Genomic DNA, 21,160 nt, shown 5'->3' with positions numbered 1-21,160 from the left:
ATTTTCCTGATAATACCTCATTATGCTTTTATACTCTAAAAGTTATATGCTAATTCATGGTTGGAGAACCACATTAGTTTACTGTAAAATAGATTGTATATATTAAATTATCTTGCAATGCACAAATATTTATGTTTTTGCTCATATCTATTGGATATTTTGAACTCCAATAGTGGTGTTTGTAGAAGAATAATTAAGTAAACAGCATTTTTAAAAATCACAAGATTTATTTTAAAATATTGTATGCTAACATATGAAAAATTTAATGTTTATTTTTCAAAACTTCAGTATCTTCTTCATAAAATACATATAGTTCAAAGCTACTTAGAAATGCATTGTCTTTTATAAATAAGGCTGCTATGAATATAGTGGAGCACGTGTCTTTGCTATATGTTGGGGCATCTTTTGGATATATGCCCAAAAGAGGTATAGCTGGGTCCTCAGGTAGTTCAATGTCCAATTTTCTGAGGAACCTCCAGATTGATTTCCAGAATGGTTGTATCAGGCTACAATCCCTCCAAAAATGGAAGAGTGTTCCTCTTTCTCCACATCCTCGCCAGCAATTGCTGTCACCTGAGTTTTTGAGCTTAGTCATTTTCACTGGTGTGAGGTGAAATCTCAGGTTTGTTTTGATTTGCATTTCCCTTATGACTAAAGATGTTGAACATTTCTTTGGATGTTTCTCAGCCATTCGGCATTCCTCAGCTGTGAATTCTTTGTTTAGCTCTGAACCCAATTTTTTAATAGCATTATTTGTCTCCCTGCAGTCTAACTTCTAGAGTTCTTTGTATATTTTTGATATAAGCCCTCTATAATTTGTAGGATTGGTAAAGATCTTTTCCCAATCTGTTGGTTGCCATTTTGTCCTAACAACAGTGTCCTTTGCCTTACAGAAGCTTTGCAGTTTTATGAGATCCCATTTGTCGATTGTTGATCTTAGAGCATAAGCCATTGGTGTTTTGTTCAGGAAATTTTCTCCAGTGCAAATGTGTTCAAGACTGTTCCCCAATTTTTCTTCTGTTAGTTTGAGTGTATCTTCTTTGATGTGGAGGTCCTTGATCCACTTGGACTTAAGCTTTGTACAGGTGATAAGAATGGATCAATCTGCATTTTTCTACATGCTGACCTCCAGTTGACCCAGCTCCATTTGCTGAAAATGCTATCTTTTTTCCATTGGATGGTTTTGGCACCTTTGTCAAAATTCAAGTGACCATAGATGTGTGTGTTCATTTCTGGGTCTTCAATTCTATTCCACTGGTCTATCTGTCTGTCTCTGTACCAATACCATGCAGTTTTTATCACTATTGCTCTGTAATACTTCTTCAGTTCAGGGATAGTGATTCCCCTGGAAGTCGTTTTACTGTTGAGGATAGTTTTAGCTATCCTGGGATTTTTGTTATTCCAGATGAATTTGCAAATTGTTCTGTCTAATTCTCTGAAGAATTGGATTGGTATTTTGATGGGGATTGCATTGAATCTGTAGATCGCTTTTGGTAAAATGGCCATTTTAATGGCAATTACTATATTAATCCTGTTAATCCGTAAGCGTGAGAGATCTTTCCATCTTCTGAGATCTTCTTCAATTTCTTTCTTCAGAGGCTTGAAGTTCTTATCATACAGATCTTTCCCTTGGTTGGTTAAAGTCACACTGAGGTATTTTATATTATTTGAGACTATTATGAAGTGTGTTGTTTCACTAATTTCTTTCTCAGCTTGTTTCACTTTTATGTAGAGGAATGCTACCAATTTATTTGAGTTAATTTTATACCCACCCACATTACTGAAGGTGTTTATCTTGTTTAGTAGTTCTCTGGTGGAACTTTTGGGATCACTTAAATACGCTATTATATCATGTCCATAGGAGCCTTATTTATAATAGCCAGAAGCTGGAATGAACCCAGATGCCCTTCAACAGAGGAATGGATACAGAAAATGTGGTACATCTACACAATGGAATATTACTCAGCTATCAATAACAATGACTTTTTGAAATTCATAGGCAAATGGATGGAATTGGAAAATATCTTCCTGAGTGAGGTAACCCAATCACTAAAAAACACACATGGTATTCACTCATTGATAAGTGCATATTAGCCCAAATGCTCGAATTACCCTAGATTCACAGAACCCATGAAACTCAAGAAGGATGACCAAACTGCGAATGCTTCACTCCTTCTTTAAAAGGGGAACAAGAATACCCTTGGGAGGGAATAGGGAGGCAATGTTTAGAACAGAGGAAGAAGGAACCCTCATTCAGAGCCTGCCCCACATGTGGCCCATACATATACAGCCACCAAAATAGATAAGATGGATGAAGGGAAGAAGCATAGGCATACAGGAACCAGATGTGATCTCTCCTGAGAGACACAGCCAGAATAAAACAAATATATAGGCGAGTGCCATCATTAAACCACTGAAGTGAGAATGGGACTCCCGTTGAAGGAATCAGAGAAAGAACTAAAAGAGCTTGAAGGGGCTTGAGATCACATATGAAAAGCAATGGCAACCAACCAGAGTTTTCAGGGACTAAGCCACTAACTAAAGACTATACGTGGAGTGACCCTGGGCTCCATAGGTAGCAATGAATAGCCTAGTAAGAACACCAGTGGAAGGAAAGCCCTTGGTCCTGGCAAGACTGAACCGCCTGTGAACGTGATTGTTTGGGGGAGGGCAGAAATGGGGGGAGGATAGGGAAGGGAACACCCATAGAAAAGGGGAGCAGGAGGGGCTAGGGGGGTGTTGGCCTGGAAACAGGGAAAGGGAATAACAATCAAAATGTAAATAAGAAATACTCAAGTTAATAAAGATGAAAAAAAAAAACAAAAAGAAATGCATTGTCCATTCCATGTCTATATATATTCTTGAGATCACCTTGACCACATGAAGTTTGAAAATTCAAATTACAGTTTCCCATATTCATTGAAGTGCATCTTGCCTTCAAAAATCTCTATTAATAATTTGTTCTTCAACATTTGATCATCCAGTTACAGAGGATGACTTTCTTCTAAAGGAAGGAACACAAATAGGTTTAAAGTTTGGATTCTATTATGCTTTAAGTTTTCGTAGAAAAGAGAAATCAATTGAGTACTTAAAATTTTGTATTAAAACAGATTAAAAAACTAAAATATTCTTTGTAACAAAATGACTATTACAGTTAAAAAATTGTTAAATTGAAGGTAATTTCCTTTATTTTTTATTGGATATTTTATTTATTTACCTTTTAAATGTTGTTCCCTTTCTTAGTTTCCTTTCTGGAAAACCCCTATCCCATCCTCCCTTCCTCTAATTCTATGAGGGTGCATCCCCATCCACTCATCCACTCCTGCCACCCCACCATCACTCCACAATCCCCTACACTGGGGCATTGAGACTTCACTAGTATTTATTTATAAAAGCTGTCTTACAAGAAGACATAATGTGACTAACATGGGCTCCATTTCCTGAGTGGAGTTTACTTAGCCCATTTGTTTAACAAGTTCTCTTCCTGTAAAGCCCTAGAGGTTCTTTACCTGCCAGGAGACCCCCAGTGAGACAATGAGACTCAGATCAATGCAAAAGCAAGAGGTTTATTTTTCATGCTGGGATCCACCTTAAACAGTCTTTTAAGCAAGTGCCCAGACGCAATCCCAATTCTAACTTACAAGCATCTTTTATACATTTTTACAGGTAGATTGAAGTAACAACAACTAGGCCATTGATGGGTAGTTAAGCTGATCTTTTGGCTGATTTTCTTCCTTGTGGCCTAAAGCCCTTTCCTGGAGCTATCTAAGGGGTGGGTGGGTCAAAATTGCTTAATTTTAGCATTCCAACTCAAGTTTTAGAGAAATAGTCTTCTGGCAGTTTAATATATTGACATAGCCAACCTGCTTAAAAATAGAATATCAACCCAAATCCTTTGGAGGAGAGCGCTGGATCCTCAGAAGTGCAGACAACCCTGAGAAGTCAGAGGAGAAAACTAATTTTTGCCCACATTCCTGATACTAGAGTGAACCCCCTAGTGCCATCGGTACCCTTAGGCACAGGGACCTAGGAACAGTCAGGGTCAGGACACTGAGTTTCTGCCTGCACTTAGAGCTGAAAGTCAGTCACCAGGAGTGCCTACCCTCCTGAGAGCAGAGGTAAGAACAACTCTTCTGAACCAAGCAATCTACCTGGAGACTTCAGGTCACACAAACTCAGGAGCAGCTCTCTGTTCCTAGATCCTTCTGAAAGAAAACAGGTCTACAGGAGTGCTGACACACAGGCCTAAAGAGGGTCAAGCCACTGTCAGAGAGAGCAAAACAAGCTAACACGATGGACAACCTGACGGCCAGAGGCAGCCACAAGAAACTGAGCAATACAAACCAAGACTATTTGGCATCATCACAGCCCAGTTCACAAAACAAAGAAAATACTGGATATCCAAACGCACTGGAATAGCAAGATTTGGATTTAAAATCACATCTTAGGATGATGATAGAGGAATTTAAAGGACAAAAATAACTTCCTTGAAGAAATACAGGACAACATAGGTAAACAAGGTAAAAAGGACCCAACATTTTGCTGCACAGAGGAAAGACATCTCAGATCAAAGACAGACACTAGCTCAGAGTAAAAGGCTGGAAAACAACTTTCAAGCAAATGGTCCAAAGAAACAAAGCAGAGTAGTCATTCTAATATTGAATAAAATCGACTTTCAACCAAAAGTTATCAAAAAAAAATAGGGAAGGACACTCATATTCATTAAAGGAAAAATCCACGAAGATGAACTCTCTATCCAAAATATCTATGTTCCAAAAGCAAGGGCACTTACATACATAAAAGAAACCTTACTAAAGCTCAAAGCACAAACTGCACCTCACACAATAATAGTAGGAGATTTCAACATCCCACTATGATCAATGGACAGATCATGGAAACAGAAATAAAAAAGACATAGAGAAACTAACCGAAGTTATGAACCAAATGAATTTAACAGATATTTCTAGAACATTTCATCTTAAAACAAAGAATATACTTTGTTCTCAGCACCTCACTGAACCTCCTCCAAAATTGATCATAAAACTGGTCACAAAATAGGCCTCAACAAATACAAGAAGATTTAGATAATCCTTGGGCATATACCCAAAAGATGCCCCAACATAAAAAAAAAGGCATGTGCTCCACTATGTTCATTGCAGCCTTATTTATAATAACCAGAAGCTGGAAAGAACCCAGATGCCCTTCAACAGAGGAATGGATACAGAAAATGTGGTACATCTACACAATGGAATATTACTCAGCTATCAAAAACAACGACTTTATGAAATTCGTAGGCAAATGGTTGGAACTGGAAAATATCATCCTGAGTGAGCTAACCCAATCACAGAAAGACATACATGGTATGCACTCATTGATAAATGGCTATTAGCCCAAATGCTTGAATTACCCTAGATGCCTAGAACAAATGAAACTCAAGACGGATGATCAAAATGTGAATGCTTCACTCCTTCTTTAAAAGGGGAACAAGAATACCCTTGGCAGGGAAGAGAGAGGCAAAGATTAAAACAGAGACTGAAGGAACACCCATTCAGAGCCTGCCCCACATGTGGCCCATACATATACAGCCACCCAATTAGACAAGATGGATGAAGCAAAGAAGTGCAGACCGACAGGAGCCGGATGTAGATTGCTCCTGAGAGACACAGCCAGAATACAGCAAATACAGAGGCGAATGCCAGCAGCAAACCACTGAACTGAGAATAGGACCCCAGTTGAAGGAATCAGAGAAAGAACTGGAAGAGCTTGAAGGGGCTCGAGACCCCATATGAACAACAATGCCAAGCAACCAGAGCTTCCAGGAACTAAGCCACTACCTAAAGACTATACATGGACTGACCCTGGACTCTGACCTCATAGGTAGCAATGAATATCCTAGTAAGAGCACCAGTGGAAGGGGAAGCCCTGGGTCCTGCTAAGACTGAACCCCCAGTGAACTAGACTGGTGGGGGGAGGGCAGCAATGGGGGGAGGGTTGGGAGGGGAACACCCATAAGGAAGGGGAGGGGGGAGGGGATGTTTGTCCGGATACCGGGAAAGGGAATAACACTTGAAATGTATATAAGAAATACTCAAGTTAATAAAAAAAAAAAAGATAATCCAATGCATCCTATCATATCACCACCAACAAAGGCTGGTCTTTGATAAAAAAAATGACAGAAAGCCCACATATACATGAAAGTTGAACAATGATCTACACAATGATAACTAGTTCAAGGAAGAAATAAAGAAAGAAAATAATGACTTCTTAGAATTTAATGAAAATAAAGTCACAACTTACTCAAAATTTTGAGGCACAATGAAAGTAGTGCTGAGAGGAAAACTCATAGCTGTGAGTGCCTTCAAAAAGAAACAGGAGAGTGCATACATTATCAGTTTGACAGCACACTAAAATCTCAGAAAAAAAAATATATCAAAGAGGAGTAGAAGGCAGGAAATGATCAAACTCAAGGCTGAAATCAACCAAATAGAGACATAAAGAACTATACAAAGAATCAAGAAACCAGGAGCTGGTTCTTTGAGAAAATCAACCAGATAAATAAACCCTTTGCCAGACTGACCAGAGAGTACAGAGAGTGTATCCAAATTAACAAAATGAGAAATGAAAAGGGAGATACAGTAACAGAGTCTGAGGAAATTTAAAAAAAAATCATCCGATGTTAATAAAAGAAACCTATATTAAACAAAACTGGAAATTCTGGTGGAAATGGACAAGTTCTAGACAAATACAAGGTATCAAACTTAAATCAGGATTAGATAAACCATCTAAATAATCCCATAACTCCTTAAAGAATTAGAAGCAGTTATTAAAAGTCTCCCAAACAAAAAATAAAAAATAAAAAATAAAAAAGGCCCAGAACCAGATGGGTTTAGTGCAGAAATCTATCAGACCTTCATAGAAGGTATCATACCAATACTATCCAAACTATTCCACAAAATAGAAAATGACAGAACACTTGCAAATTACTTTTATAAGGCCACAATTACTCTTATACCTAAACCACACAAAAAAACAACAAAGAGAACTTAAGAACAATTCTCCTTATGAATATCAATGCAAAAATAATCAATAAAATTCTCACAAACTGAATCCAAGAACACATCCAAACGATCATCCATCATGATCAAATAGGTTTCATCCCACAAATTAAGGAATGGTTAAATATATGGAAGTCCATGAACATAATCTATTATATAAACAAACTCAAAGGAAAAAAAGAACCTCATGATCATTTCATTAGATGCTGAACAAGCATTTGAAAAAATTCAACAACCCTTTCATGATAAAAGTCCTGAAGAGATTAGGAATTCAAGGCCCACAACTAAACATAATAAAAGCACTATGCAGTAAACCAGTAGTGAACACTAAACTAAATGGAGAGAAACTTTAATCCCACTAAAATCAGGGACTAGACAAGGCTGCCCACTCTCTCCCTACTTATTCAATATAGTACTCGAAGTCCTAGCCAGAGCAATCAGAAAACAAAAGAAGGTCAAAGGAATAGAAATTGGAAAGAAAGAAGCCAAACTATTGCTATTTGCAGATATGATAGTATACTTGAATGTCCCCAAAAATTCCCCAGTAGAACAATGACGCCTGATAAACATCTCCAGCAAAATGGCTGGATATAAAATTATCTCAAACAAATCAGTAACCTTCCTCTACTCAAAGGATGAACAGGCTGAGAAAGAAATTATGGACATGATAACCTTCACTATAGTTGGTGTGATTCTAATTAAGCAAGCGAAAGATCTATATGACAAGAACTTCAAGTCTCTGAAGAAAGAAATTGAAAAAGATACCAAAAGATAGAAAGAACTCCCATGCTCATGGATTGGCAGGATTAATTAATAAAAAATGTCTATTATGCCAAAAGCAATCTACAGATTTAATGTAATCCCCATCAAAATTTCAACACAAGTCTTCATAGAGTTACAAAGAGCAATTTGCAAATTCATTTGGAATAACAAAAGACTCAGGATAGCAAAAAACTATCCTCAGCAATAAACTAACTTTGGGAGAAATCATAATCCCTAATTTCAAAATCTATTAGAAAACAATAATGATAAAAACTGTATGTGATTGGCACAGAGACGACAGGTACATCAGTGGAACAGAATTGAAAACCCAGATATGAATCCACACACCTATGGTCAATGGATTTTTGACAAAGGAGCTAAAACCATCCAATGGATAAAAGAACATTTTCAAGAAATTGTGCTGGATCAACTGGAGGTCAGCATGTAGAAGAAAGCAAATTGATCCATTTTTATTGCCCTGTACAAAGCTTAAGTCCAAGTGGATGTAGGACCTCCACATCTAACAAGATACGTTCAAAGGAATAGAAGGAAATGTAGGGAAAAGTTTCAATCACATAGGTACTGAGGGAAATTTCTTGAAGAACACATTAATGGCTTATGTTATATGATATCAATGGGACCCCACAAAACTGCAAAGCTTTTGTTAGGTAAAGGACAATGTCATTAGGAAAAAAGGGCAACCAACATATTAGGAATCTGATAAAGGGCTAATATTAAAAATATACATAGAACTCAAGAAGTTAGACTGCAGAGAGCCAAATAGCCCTATAAAAAATATGGTAGAGTGCTATACAAAAATTATCAGCTGAGGAATATAAAATGGCTAAGAAACACTTAAAGAAATGCTCAACATCTTAGTCTTCAGAGAAATGCAAATCAAAACAACTCTGAGATTCTATGTCACACCAGTCAGAACGGCTAAGATCAAAAACTCAGGCAATAACAGATGCTGGGGAGGATGTGGAGAAAGAGGAACACTCCTCCATTGTTGGTGGGATTGCAGACTGGTACAACCATTCTGGAAATCAGTCTGGAGGTTCCTCAGAAAATTGGACATTGAATTACCTGAGGACCCAGCTATACCTCTCAGGTATATACCCAAAAGATGCTCCAACATATAACAAAGACACATGCTGCACTATGTTCATAGCAGCCTTATTTATAACAGTGAGAAGCTCCAAAAATCACAGATACCCTTCAGTAGAGGACACAAAATATGTCTTACATCTCCACAATAGAGTACTACTCATCTATCAAGAACAATGACTTCTTGAAATTCATAGGAAATGGATTGAACTAGGAAATATCATCCTGAGTGAGGTAACCCAATTACAGAAAATCACACAAGTTATTCATTCACAGACAAGTGGATATTAGCCCAAAAACTCAAATTATCCAAGATACAATCACAGACCACATGAAGCTCAAGAAGAATGAACAAAGTGTTGATGCTTTACTCCTTCTTAAAAGGGAGAAAAAATATTCATAGATGGGTATATGGAAGCAAGGTTTGGAATATCTATCTATATCTATATCTATATCTATCTCTATCTATCTATCTATCTATCTATCTATCTATCTATCTATCTATCTATCTATATATATATATATATATATATATATATATATATATCTCCACCAAAACTAATAAGATTGTTGAACCTAAGAAGTACATGCTGGCAGGAGTCAGATATAATTGTCTCCAGAGAGGAATAGTCAGTGCTTGTCAAATATAGTGGCAAATACTAGCAGCATACCATTGAACTGTGAATAGGATCCCAGTTGGAGGAACTAGAGAAAGAATTGAAAGAGCTGAAGGGGCTTGCAATCTCATAAGACCAACAATGCCAACCAACCAGAGCTCCTAGGGACTAAACTACTATCCAAAAACTATACAAGGACTGACCCAGGACTCCAGCTGCATTTGTAGCAGAGGATGGCCTTTGCTGGGCACCAATGGAAGGAGAAACCCTTGGTCCTGCCAAGGGTAGACCTCCAGTGTAGGAGAATGTCCAGGGGAAGGAAGGGGGCATTGTTGGGGAGCAAAGCACCATTATAGAAGAAGGGGTGGCAAATGAAATAAGGGGATTATGTCTGGGAAATCAGGAAAGGGAATAACATTTGAAATGTAAATACTAAAATATCCAATTAAAAAAATAAAATACCGGGGTTGGGGATTTAGCTCAGTGGTAGAGTGCTTGCCTAGCAAGCTGAAGGCCCTGGGTTCGGTCCCCAGCTCCAAAAAAAAAAAAAAAAAAAAGAAAAAAAATACCATACTATAAAAAGATTTTCTTTTATGAATGATCTTATTTGTACACTATAAACTTTCAATGGCAGGAACTATATTCAAATTATCCTATGTTGTGGTTTAAGCTAAAGCTGGTACTATGTTAATTGCTTCCCCTAAATTGCATGAGAGTCTGCAGGCAAGACACTGAAGGTCTCGCCAGTTGGTTTTAATGGATAAATTAAGTTTCTGGTTGCCAATGGCTGTGTAGGGAGACAGAGGCAGGACTTCAGGAATCCACCTGCTCCATCCCCCTGCCAGGGAGCTATGGAGGAGGAAGGAATAACTGACATGCTGGGTAAAGGGTAGCTGCCATGCCTGAGAAGGCAGGACAGAGAGACACCTAACATGTAAGGTCAGGGAAAGAACAGTCCTAACCCCCTCCCCACCCTTGGGTCTAGGGCAACGATTTTGAAATATTGATTGTAGTAAGTAATAACTCAAGAATATCAAAGGGGGGGGTTTAGATGTGTGGACGTATGGGAGTGGCCCAGCCATTGAACTGTATAAGGCCTATTAAAATGTAAGGCTTCATGTGTGTATCTTTCATTTAGAAATCCAGAAAATTGGGGCAGGTAGTGAGGACTGTAAGCACTGTGTCTGGGTCGATTATAGTAGAGATTAATTAATTGGTAAGTGTAACTTGTCTACACCTTAGGTCATTTTCTGAAATTTGATAATTGGAGCAAGCAGCTGCTTTTTTCTGAGATGATGTTATATGACACTTCATCCAGTCAATAGGCAACTGTCTTCAGATCTGTCAAGATGTTCTTAAGATACCAAAAGAGAAAGTGGCGTCAAATGTATTCTACCAAAGGTATTAGTTACTTTTCTCTTCCTTGTGACAAAATCCTTAACAAAAGCAATGTAATGAAGGAAGGGTCTATTTGACTCACAGTTTAAAGACCCAGTGCACTGAAAAGGCGAATAAGCTGCAGATGTATAGGATGCTCTAACTGGGTTAGCAAGAATTTAAAGCATGTTCATTCCTCAGCTGCAAAGCAGAAGTAGAAATGGATAAAATCTTTCTAATTTCCCCTTTGCATGATTTATTCAACTTGGTGTTGTAAATATCCATCTTATTTTCCCAAATGAAGGGATGATATGAGAGCTGTGCACCAGCTTTATAAAGAGAAGGCTTGGGCTTAGCCAAGAGTATTTCTTTCTCTGTTCTAATTATTCCTAGGTTTAGGCCTAGAACCTTTAGCCTTCCTACAATCTAATCTTCTAAGTTGCCTGATTCAGTCCAGCTTCTCGCTAAATCGATTCTCACTAAATTGATTGGCTCATGCTAACTTCATAAATATGTTCTAATTGTTTGGCTCCTCAACCTCCGGATCATTCTGTCTTCACCTGTGTCTAGATTGTTCTCTCTATTACCTCTCGTTGTAAAACTATCACACCCATATCTTTTTCTCTCCCTTTGGTGACCTTAAGTAGCCTCTTTTTCTTATGCTGTTTTGGTGTGAGTTAAGCCTATTCCATCTCTGACTCATTCTGGCAAATCTTTTTCTCATTTATCACAGTGTCTGCCTCTCAAGGAGATGTTATTTTCACACAAGGCTGCTTTTGTTCTACAAATTAACTTTACCTTACCCCCAACCATTAGATTGAATTCAGGGACCCCTATGCTTGAATTAAGGGAAGGATTGAAGAAGCTGAAGGGGAGGGTAACCTCATAGGAAGACCAACATTCTCAACTAACCTGAACCACACAGAGCTCCAAGAGATGGAGACACCATGGCTATGAAGTGCCTAAAGAAATGTTCAAGGGTTGGGGATTTAGCTCAGTGGTAGAGTGCTTGCCTAGCAAGCGCAAGGCCCTGGGTTTGGTCCCCAGCTCTGAAAAAAAAAAAAAAAACAAAGAAAGAAAGAAAGAAAGAAAGAAAGAAAGAAAGAAAGAAAGAAAGAAAGAGAGAAAGAAAGGTTCAAGATCTTTAGTCATAAGGGAAATGCAAATCAAAACAACACTGAGATTCTACTTCATACCAGACAGAATGGCTAAGATCAAAAACTCTGGCGAGAGCAGATGCTGGCAAGGATGTGGAGAAAGAGGAACACTCCTCCATTTGTTGGTGGGACTGCAGACTGGTACAACAATTGTGGAAATCAGTCTGGAGGTTCTGCAGAAAATTGGATATTGCACCACTTGATGACCCAGTTGTACCTCTCTTGGGCATATACCCAAAAGATGCTCCAACATATAACAAAGACACATGTTCCAATATGTTCATAGCAGCCTTATTTATAATAGTGAGAAGCTTCAAAAGACACAGATGCCCTTCAACAGAGGAATGGATACAGAAAATATGGTACATCTACACAGTGGAATACTACTCAGCTATCAAAAACAATGAGTTTATGAAATTCAAATTGATGGAACTGGAAAATATCATCCTAAGTGAGGTAACCCAATCACAGAAAAACACACATTGTATGCACTCATTGATAAGTGGATATTAGCCCAAATGTTCGAATTACCCTAGATGCACAGAACACCTGAAACTCAAGAAGGATGACCAAAATGTGAATGCTTCACTCCTTTAAAAGGGGAACAAGAATACCCTTCAGAAGGGATAGGGAGGCAAAGCTTAGAAGAGAGGCTGAAGAAACGCTCATACATATTCAGCCACCAAACTAGATAAGATGGATGAAGGAAAGAAGTGCAGGCTGACAAGAACCGGATGTAGAGCTTTCCTGAGAGACACAGCCAGAATATGGCAAATACATAGGCGAATGCCAACAGCAAACCACTGAACTGAGAACAGGACCCCCGTTAAAGGAATCAGAGAAAGGACTGAAAGAGCTTGAAGGGGCTTGAGACTCCATATGAACAACAATGCCAACCAACCAGAGCTTCTAGTGACTAAGCCAGTACCCAAAGACTATACCTGGACTGACCCTGGGCTCCAGCTGCGTAGGTAGCAATGAATAGCCTAGTAAGGGCACCAGTGGAAGGGGAAGCCCTTGGTCCTGCCAAGGCTGAACCCCCAGTGAACGGGATTGTTGGGGGAAAGGCGGTAATGGGGGTAGAATGGGGAGGGGGAACACTGATATAGAGGGGAGGGGGAAGGATTAGGGGGATGTTAGCCTGGAAACCTGGAAGGGGAATAACGTTTGAAATGTAAATAAGATATACCCAATTTCATAAAGATGGAGAAAGGAAAAGAGTGATAATGGGCTGGTACGAGGACCCTGGCGCATAAATATTAGAGCTCTTCCTGGTGTGGCCTCAGTGGGGAAAACGCACTTAATCCTTGAGAGACTTGAGGCCCAAGGAATGGAGAAGACTGTTCACGGGTCTCCCTCTTGTACACAAGTGGAAGGAGGAATGGGATGAGGAACTGTGGGACGGGAAATGGGAGCCATGACTGAATTGTAATAAATAAAAAAAAATTTCCCCCAAAATGTACAAAAATGGATAAAAATTATATTTGGATTGTAACATGAATTATAGCACATTTAAGAGAAAGACAAAATTAAAAGTTGATGAAATTCAAAGATGATCTAAACAGCTTCTCATATGCAACTGAACTCTTTTGTAGTAGAAAGCTGTTTCTACTAAAGGCTAACCCACGATAGCAGAAAACCACGGGTTCTCCTGAGGGTTCAGACATACCGACATTTTGTACCAACGCTATTCTTTCATGTCTTACTTTTCCTTATTCCACTTGTGTAGCAACTCAGAATATTTTTATGGTTGAAGTTCAGCGAGTATATCAGCTTGAATAATGTGGTGTAATTCCAAATTCAGGAACTCATTTGGTCATTGAAAATATTCAAGCTGTTGTCTGGGAGCTTAGTAGAACATTTGTGCATTCTTCTCGCTGTCTGTTAAGCTTTGTGTGCCTCTGGGAGGTGATGATTTAGACTGGCTCAGAGCATGATGGAATCGGCATATTTATATTTCTCATGCTGTTGCTTGTGTCTAGAACTGCAGAAGCATATATGGGCATACACCCAGAAGTCTCAGTTAATGCAAATCATAGACCATATGTATTGGGAGGGGCACAATCGAAGTGTTACAAACATGTAAATACCAGGAACTCTTTCTGCAGAGTAATTTCTTATGATAGGCTGCTCGTGTCCCTCTCATTGTGTAAAATGAATCCAACACACAGCAAAGCCATTTACAAGCTATCTTCACAGCACTAAGCTCTGATTTAGAAGACTGACCATACAATAAAACTAAGGTCTATTTTCATCTCCCCTCCTCTTTCACTCTTGTTTTTCGTTTTGTCTATCATGCTTCTCCTTCCCCCTCTCTCCTTCTCCCTCTCCATCTTCTTCTACTGTAGTTTTTTCATTCCTCCCTTCTCCCTCTCTCTGCATCAAATGACAACAATAAATAACCTATCAGGTTAAGATTTTCACACATGTTCCCCAGGATTCCACAAATAAAGACCTACCTTGAGTGCTTAAAGTATGTAGAAATGTTTGGAAGTATCTAGTTATGGTAACATTTAGTCAGAAAAGAAATGCAAGAGTTAGCCAAAACTTTCTTCACTGCCTGAACATACTAATAAAAAAATTAGTATGTTCAATCTCCTGAGACTGAATCATGCAGTCCCTGTTGCCTCAGGGATTGTACTATGTCAACTGTCAGTGTGTTCTAGTTCCAAATTTATCACCCGCCCATGTCAGAATACCCAGACACATTGATCTGGAGCAATCATGTGGCTCTTTACCTTTATCCAGATTTTCCAGGGGAGGGGGTCAAATTTTTCACAAGATATTTCACGCTGAGAAAGTATGCAGTCTGTCCCCTGATGAGACAGTGAGGGTGAAGTTGTTCATTCTCTTCCTCTGATCTTTCTTGTAGGATATGGCTTGTGATGTCTCCTAATGTCATTTAAAAAAAAAAAACTACTAGACTCAAAATACATAGTTGTAAAGCCCAGTCCCATCCAGTACATCTACAAAATAATTCCTATGTCTAACTCTTAGGGATTTTTATGTAAGAGGGGCCAGAAAGATTATAAGAGCCAGTGGACAGGGGAATTTGCTATGAGACATTTTTTCATAGAAATGTCTGAAGTGACTTTCAGGTTCAGTGTCTGTGGACTGAGTAAGAACAGGACTTTTGACTGGGTGCAGTTGCCAACTATATTTCTTACATAGACAGTGAGAAAGGTAGGAAGGTTTGAAGACTGTCTAGGTTCTGAGGTTTCATAAAGTGGTGTTTTCGATGAAAGAGTGAAGTGTCCACACATTTTAGAAATAAAAACACTGAATAATAAGTCTGTGTAGGTCTTAGTGTTAGAATGATAATCAAGGCAGAAGACTATCTGGAAACAATCTTATGACAGTAGAACTTGCCACAGAAGTTTTGAAAGCTATCAGTTGATCATTATGGATAGAACACAGATTGGTTGTCAACTCTTATTGGATACTACCATGAGTAAAATTGCAGAGATAACACAATATTTGTAACTGGTCAATTTAAGGCTTGTCTTTTAATTTGTTTCTATCAGAGCTCAAATTTTTCCATAACAGAAGATTTCTTTGTCATGTAAAAAATCACTTCAGCATTTGATAAGATGGATATTGATCATACAGTCTTCTTTTATTACCATAAAAATGTCTGTTTGGAAAAATCCTCTATACTAATCTATCAGTGTGGGAGAGAGGTGATGCTATCACACTGAGATCACTTCTACATTTCTAACATATGGCAGATTAGATAGGTGATAGATGATAGACAGACAGAGCAACATATATACACAAGAGAAAGATGGACAGACAAAAAGAAAGATGGATAACTCCTATCTTTTCAGTTCAGTTCTGTGGTCTGCATGCTGCTTCAACTTCTCTCGCAAGTCCTAATATTTCTAGAAATATGTCCTCATAATTTCATAGATGTAACTGTGTAAGGCTATAAAAAGGAGTAATAGTATGGGTAATAAGTATAAGGTTATCCTTAAAATCAAGTATAAAGACGTGAGTTTAACTTCCAGGGGCCACAGAAAAATCAAGGCATTATAATGTGACTTATAATTCCAATAATGTGAAGGTAGAGACAGGGAGATACTTAGGAATCCTTGACCAGATGCTGGCTGAGCTTTCTTGTTGAGGCCCATGTCTTATGGATAATCTGTCTCCAAAGTAAAACATAAAGTATATATAAGAATTGATACACACGTTCAATTACTGTTCTCCAGTAGCACAGATAGACACATGAACAGATACACAAAGAGATACATAGGCAGACAAACACAGGTAGACAAACAGAAAGACACACACATGTGTGCTTAAAAATACAATATTTGCGGTTGTTTTTTCAGGTTTAAGAAAAATATCAGACTGGATATTGTCTACCATTTTGCTGGTATTTCAAAGTGTATTCTAATTAGATTGTCTTCAATAAATATCCTAAAAATATTCTACAAATAATATTGTAAAATCCAAGAAATAAAATTTTAAGTTTACTTGCATACAAATTAATTCTCTAGTCTGTTTCTGCTCAACAATTATCTGAAATGATAAAAAGTCTACAAATTTATATAACAGTCAGTAGCTCTTTTTAGATATTAAGTAATTAAAATTTCTTGCTGTCACAATATAATATATATGTATATAGTACTGTAGAGGACTTTGCTAAACAGACCATTTCTGTTGTACTTATATGGAGACCTTATGATCAACAGCTACTTTCCTAGATACTGAAGTGACTTTTAAGGGACACAGAACTCTTCTATTATGGACGATATATGTTTGTGTGTATTTAGGTGTGTGTGTGTGTGTGTGTGTGTGTGTGTGTTTGTTTTCTCACAGTAACCTTTTTCAAGTAAATAAGAAACTAGGTTTTTCCCAAAATGCAGATATTAAAATAAGATTTTCTTTTCTTCCTCTTAAAATAAATGTCTCTAGATTGCAAATGCTCTTTAGATTATAAAATAGTAGCATTCATGCAAGTCATAAATCATGAGACTTTCTTAGGTTTAAAACCAGAACTTATATACATCCAATTCTGCCTATTGATCAATGACCAAGAAAAAGACGAAGACAAAAGATAAAAATAGTTAAAGGGGGATGTAATAGGCAATATCCTGGGAATGTGATGAATAGATAGGATTTATATCAGTTCAGAGCAAGAAAAACAATTGGGACCCTATTCTAACTGACACACAGGGCTTTGCATATTATGAATTGAGCATTATTAAATCAAAAGGCAATTTTCTTCACCAAAGGCAAATTAAAGGCAGGGCATATGACTAAAAATCATGAATCATGCTGTAATATTTGCAGTGACTGCAGTAAAATGAAATAAGCTATGGAACTATTTTATGAAATAATTAATAGAAAAGATATACATCTGACAATCCTTGTAATGTCACAGAAGAAATAATATAATTAATGACTCCCAATTGTGGGCAAGATGCAAAAATAAAGCACTTCATTAGGTAGTATATTCTAGGTTCTGGTTCGGTTTTATCACTATTGTAAGTAAAAATAATGCACTAATGTTTATTGACAGATGTTTTTAGATGAAGTGTTTTAAGTTATTTTGTAAAAATAAATATGTAAAAAGCTTTGTTATTTTACATTAAAGAAAATAGCTATCATTGAAGTGTTCTATAATCATGCACATCCCTACTCTTTATGAATTAGAGATCAAAGAATATTTGCATAATACCATACTTAGGATTCCTCCTTATGTCTGTGTTAGTTTTTCATTAAATATGTAAGATTCTCAAAAACCACCTAAAACCTAATGTGCTGCAGGCTGCATTCCAAATTTTATTTTTATTCCTAAATTGCATATGTGTAAGTGTAATACTGACAGAAGTATTAAACTCATTCACCAATGAATAAGATAGTTTTCTTATCCCAGTGTCTTACATTGTTACCAGTATTGTCTTCAAATTCAGTGTTCATCACTCATTATTAGTGGCATATGCTCCATTATATTACAGAGCAATATGTTTATGAAGTCTTTCGCATCAATGACACCACTGCCTATTTAATTGTATGCCATGAACTGTAAATATTATTCTTAGAATCAGGAATTTTGCTCTCATTCATATATCCTAATTTTGCTTTCCTATTGGTGATAGACATTTTCTTTTCCATTGATAGTTTCAAATTCACAGATTGTGAAGTTATTTTTTGTCAATCGCAAATTGTTTATCTTGTACATGATGTATGTTAGGTTACATTTTGCCAGATCTCAAAGGCAATTTTAAGAAGAGAATAAACTATGTTTGTAAGACTATTATTTTATTATTATTATTTTTATTAATATTTTACAAGATAAATCTCTTTTCATTGTCTTAGCATGTTCCTGTCTCTGTCTCTATCTCTTTCACTGTTTCTCTGTCTCTCTGTGTGTGTGTCTTTCTCTCCCTGTCTCCCTCCCTCCCCTGTGTTTGTGTGTTTGTGTAGTATGTGTGTTGTGTCTGTGTGGCCATAAATTTATTTGTATGCTATTATTATTAATGATATAAAATCCTTTATCCTCTATCATAATTTCATAAAACAAGGTGTGTTTTGGTTTAGCTTTTGAATGTAGGATTTACTTCATATGTGATTTAAGATTCTAGGTGGATAATGTCATGACTGGCTTCTGTCCCTCACAGAATGTTGACCATTTTCACAAGGAACAGCTACTGGTACCACTTTGGGTGATCAAAACTGCTTGGTGACTCATCAAGGGCACCCAGGAAGCCACAGTGTTTGGTGGAGTCCATGCCCCTATTACCTCCAGTGCTGCTGTAGCTTCCCTGGCTGGCAGGAATAGTGCTGTCTTGCTTACAATGCTTGGCTTGCTGAGTGCTCAGTCACTGTAGCCAATGCAGTTCTGCTAGCTCTGCCATTCAACTGATGGTGCTGTCACCATGCCATGCTCTATCTGTTGCATTTTTTATGTCTTTTGATCAGCTGGTGCTCCTACACTTATAAAAGGAAAGATCACTCCAGAGAAGATGATTCCTGAAACCTCACATTGAACCACCAGGAACAGCAGCACTGGGAGTGTCTCCCAGTTGACTCTGTCAATGAGCTTGAACATCTGCTTATACAGCATGAAGTTGAATAGTCACAGTCATCCATCTGGACCTGTTACAGCCTTGCCTCTTCACAAAAGTCACAGGAGTCCCTTTTCTAGTCCAGTAGAGGAAGCATTTCCCCTCTCTCCAGGATGGAAATAGTTTAAGAACCATCTGGAGTTCACATAAGCTTGAAAGCAGAACGTTTGCTACAAACATTTTCAGTTAGCCTATACTGAAGAACTACCTTCACATGCCAGGAAACAGTACCTTCACAAGCCAGGAAACCAGATTCCATTTTTGTGTGGTTGACTTAAGGTACCTACTGAGTGTTCAAGATGTTCAGAGTTGTCATAATGACAGTGCACTGGGTTCTTCTGCTTAAGGCAGTGCAGGAAGCAGTGAGAGCCCAAGAGCCATTCATTGGGGACTATAATTGCCCATCTCCAACATATTAGGTTATTTACAGGAAATTGACTATCAAAGGGATGCTTTATATACAAAATCAAAAAAATTATCATTATTACAAGTTGTTATTTTAACAAGCCTTAAAAATGCTTAATACCTGCCAAGTGTATTAGGTTGCACTGGTAATAGAATGAACTAAAATATCTGACAATAGCCCCAGACATACTCCTGTGTCCATGACCCACAGAACTTAGATTACATGTGTGCCTGAAGCATTTTTAATATTTGTATATGGGTGTGAAGAACTGAACTCAAATTCTAATATTTTCATAGCAAGAAACTTACCAAGTGGGGGCATCTCTCAAACCCTATTCACTATTAGAGCCTGCTTCTCTCACTATCATCAGGATGTAGAAAAAAATGTACAGATTTGGAGGAAATGAAACTATGGTGTACTGTCATTACAAATGTTAAATAGTGATACTATAGAGAATAGTACAGTAGCCTTATGATATGGTAAACATGGAAGTTCTCTTTGACCAGGTTGTCAAGATGGCTCAGCAGTCAAACACAGTAGTCTCATGACCCTGGTAAACTTTTATCAATTCCCAATTCAGTGATGAAGGCATAAAACCAACACCTGAGTGTTTCTCTGTGAATTCCACATGGGTGCAGTGGCACACACACACACACACACACACACACACACACACACACGCACACACGCACACACACACACACACACTCTAAAATAGTAAACATCCATAATTCAGAAGGTTTCTGTGTTTATATATCAAATTATTGAAAATTGGGGCTTATAGATGTTGTTGTATACCTATGTTCATAGCAGCATTTCTACTAAGTGCTAAGGAATGGAACAAACACATTTATCTACTAACATATATGCGGCCAATTGAAAGATATTAATTTTATAATGGAACATTATTTAGCCTTAAGGGGGAGATATTATGATACACATTACAACACTGATGAATCTTTTCAACCTTGTGGGAACTGATGGAAGGCTTTCACAAAATGGACAGTTTATTCAGTTTAAGTGTTCTATATAAGTCCAAAAAAGAAACAGAACAAAACAAAGCAAACAAACAAAAACTCAGGTGATAGCTTAGATACGTGCTGGAAAGGATGAAGGATGTATGAACTACAAAGTAAAGGGAACACTTGCAGGTGGGAGTACAAACTTGTATAACCACTTTGGGAAAAAATCTGGTAGTATCCCAGAAAACTGGGTATAGTTCTACCTCAAGACTCAGCTATACCACTTCTGGGCATATACCCCAAAGATGCCCCACTATGCCACAGTGACACTTGTTCAATAATTTTCATATCAGTTGGATCCATAATAGCCCAAAACTGGAAGCAACCTAAAGGTCCCTCAGCTGAATTATGGATAAAGAAAATGTGGTTCATTTACTCAGTGGAATATTCTTCAGCCCTGCACACATATGTAGCAGATGTACATCTTGAACTCCATGAGGGTACCCCTAATGCTGTTGCCTCTCTGTCTCCCGTAACTGGGCTACATTATCTGGCCTCAATGTGAGAGATTCAATGTGCCCGTGTTGGGGGATACAGGAAGGGACTGAACACCACTCACTCAGAGAAGAAGGAAATGGAGG

At 37.8% G+C, this 21,160-nt stretch overlaps 1 long non-coding RNA gene across 5 annotated transcripts in view; it reads right to left on the bottom strand.

Annotated features, from left to right (window-relative positions):
* LOC120096272 (uncharacterized) overlaps nucleotides 1-21,160 on the bottom strand; it is a 135,270-nt gene that overhangs the window by 37,263 nt on the left and 76,847 nt on the right. For all 5 annotated transcript variants that reach the window (XR_015635529.1, XR_015635530.1, XR_015635531.1 and 2 more), the window contains one exon: nucleotides 14,814-14,967. This is a non-coding gene — a long non-coding RNA (uncharacterized LOC120096272). The remainder of the gene's footprint in view (nucleotides 1-14,813; nucleotides 14,968-21,160) is intronic.

The sequence above is a fragment of the Rattus norvegicus genome, chromosome 13 (assembly GCF_021556685.1).
Source record: "Rattus norvegicus strain SHRSP/BbbUtx chromosome 13, alternate assembly SHRSP_T2T, whole genome shotgun sequence".
Lineage (NCBI taxonomy): Eukaryota > Metazoa > Chordata > Mammalia > Rodentia > Muridae > Rattus > Rattus norvegicus.
Note: the sequence above shows the minus strand (reverse complement) of the source record. Positions and strands in the feature narration are given on the sequence as shown.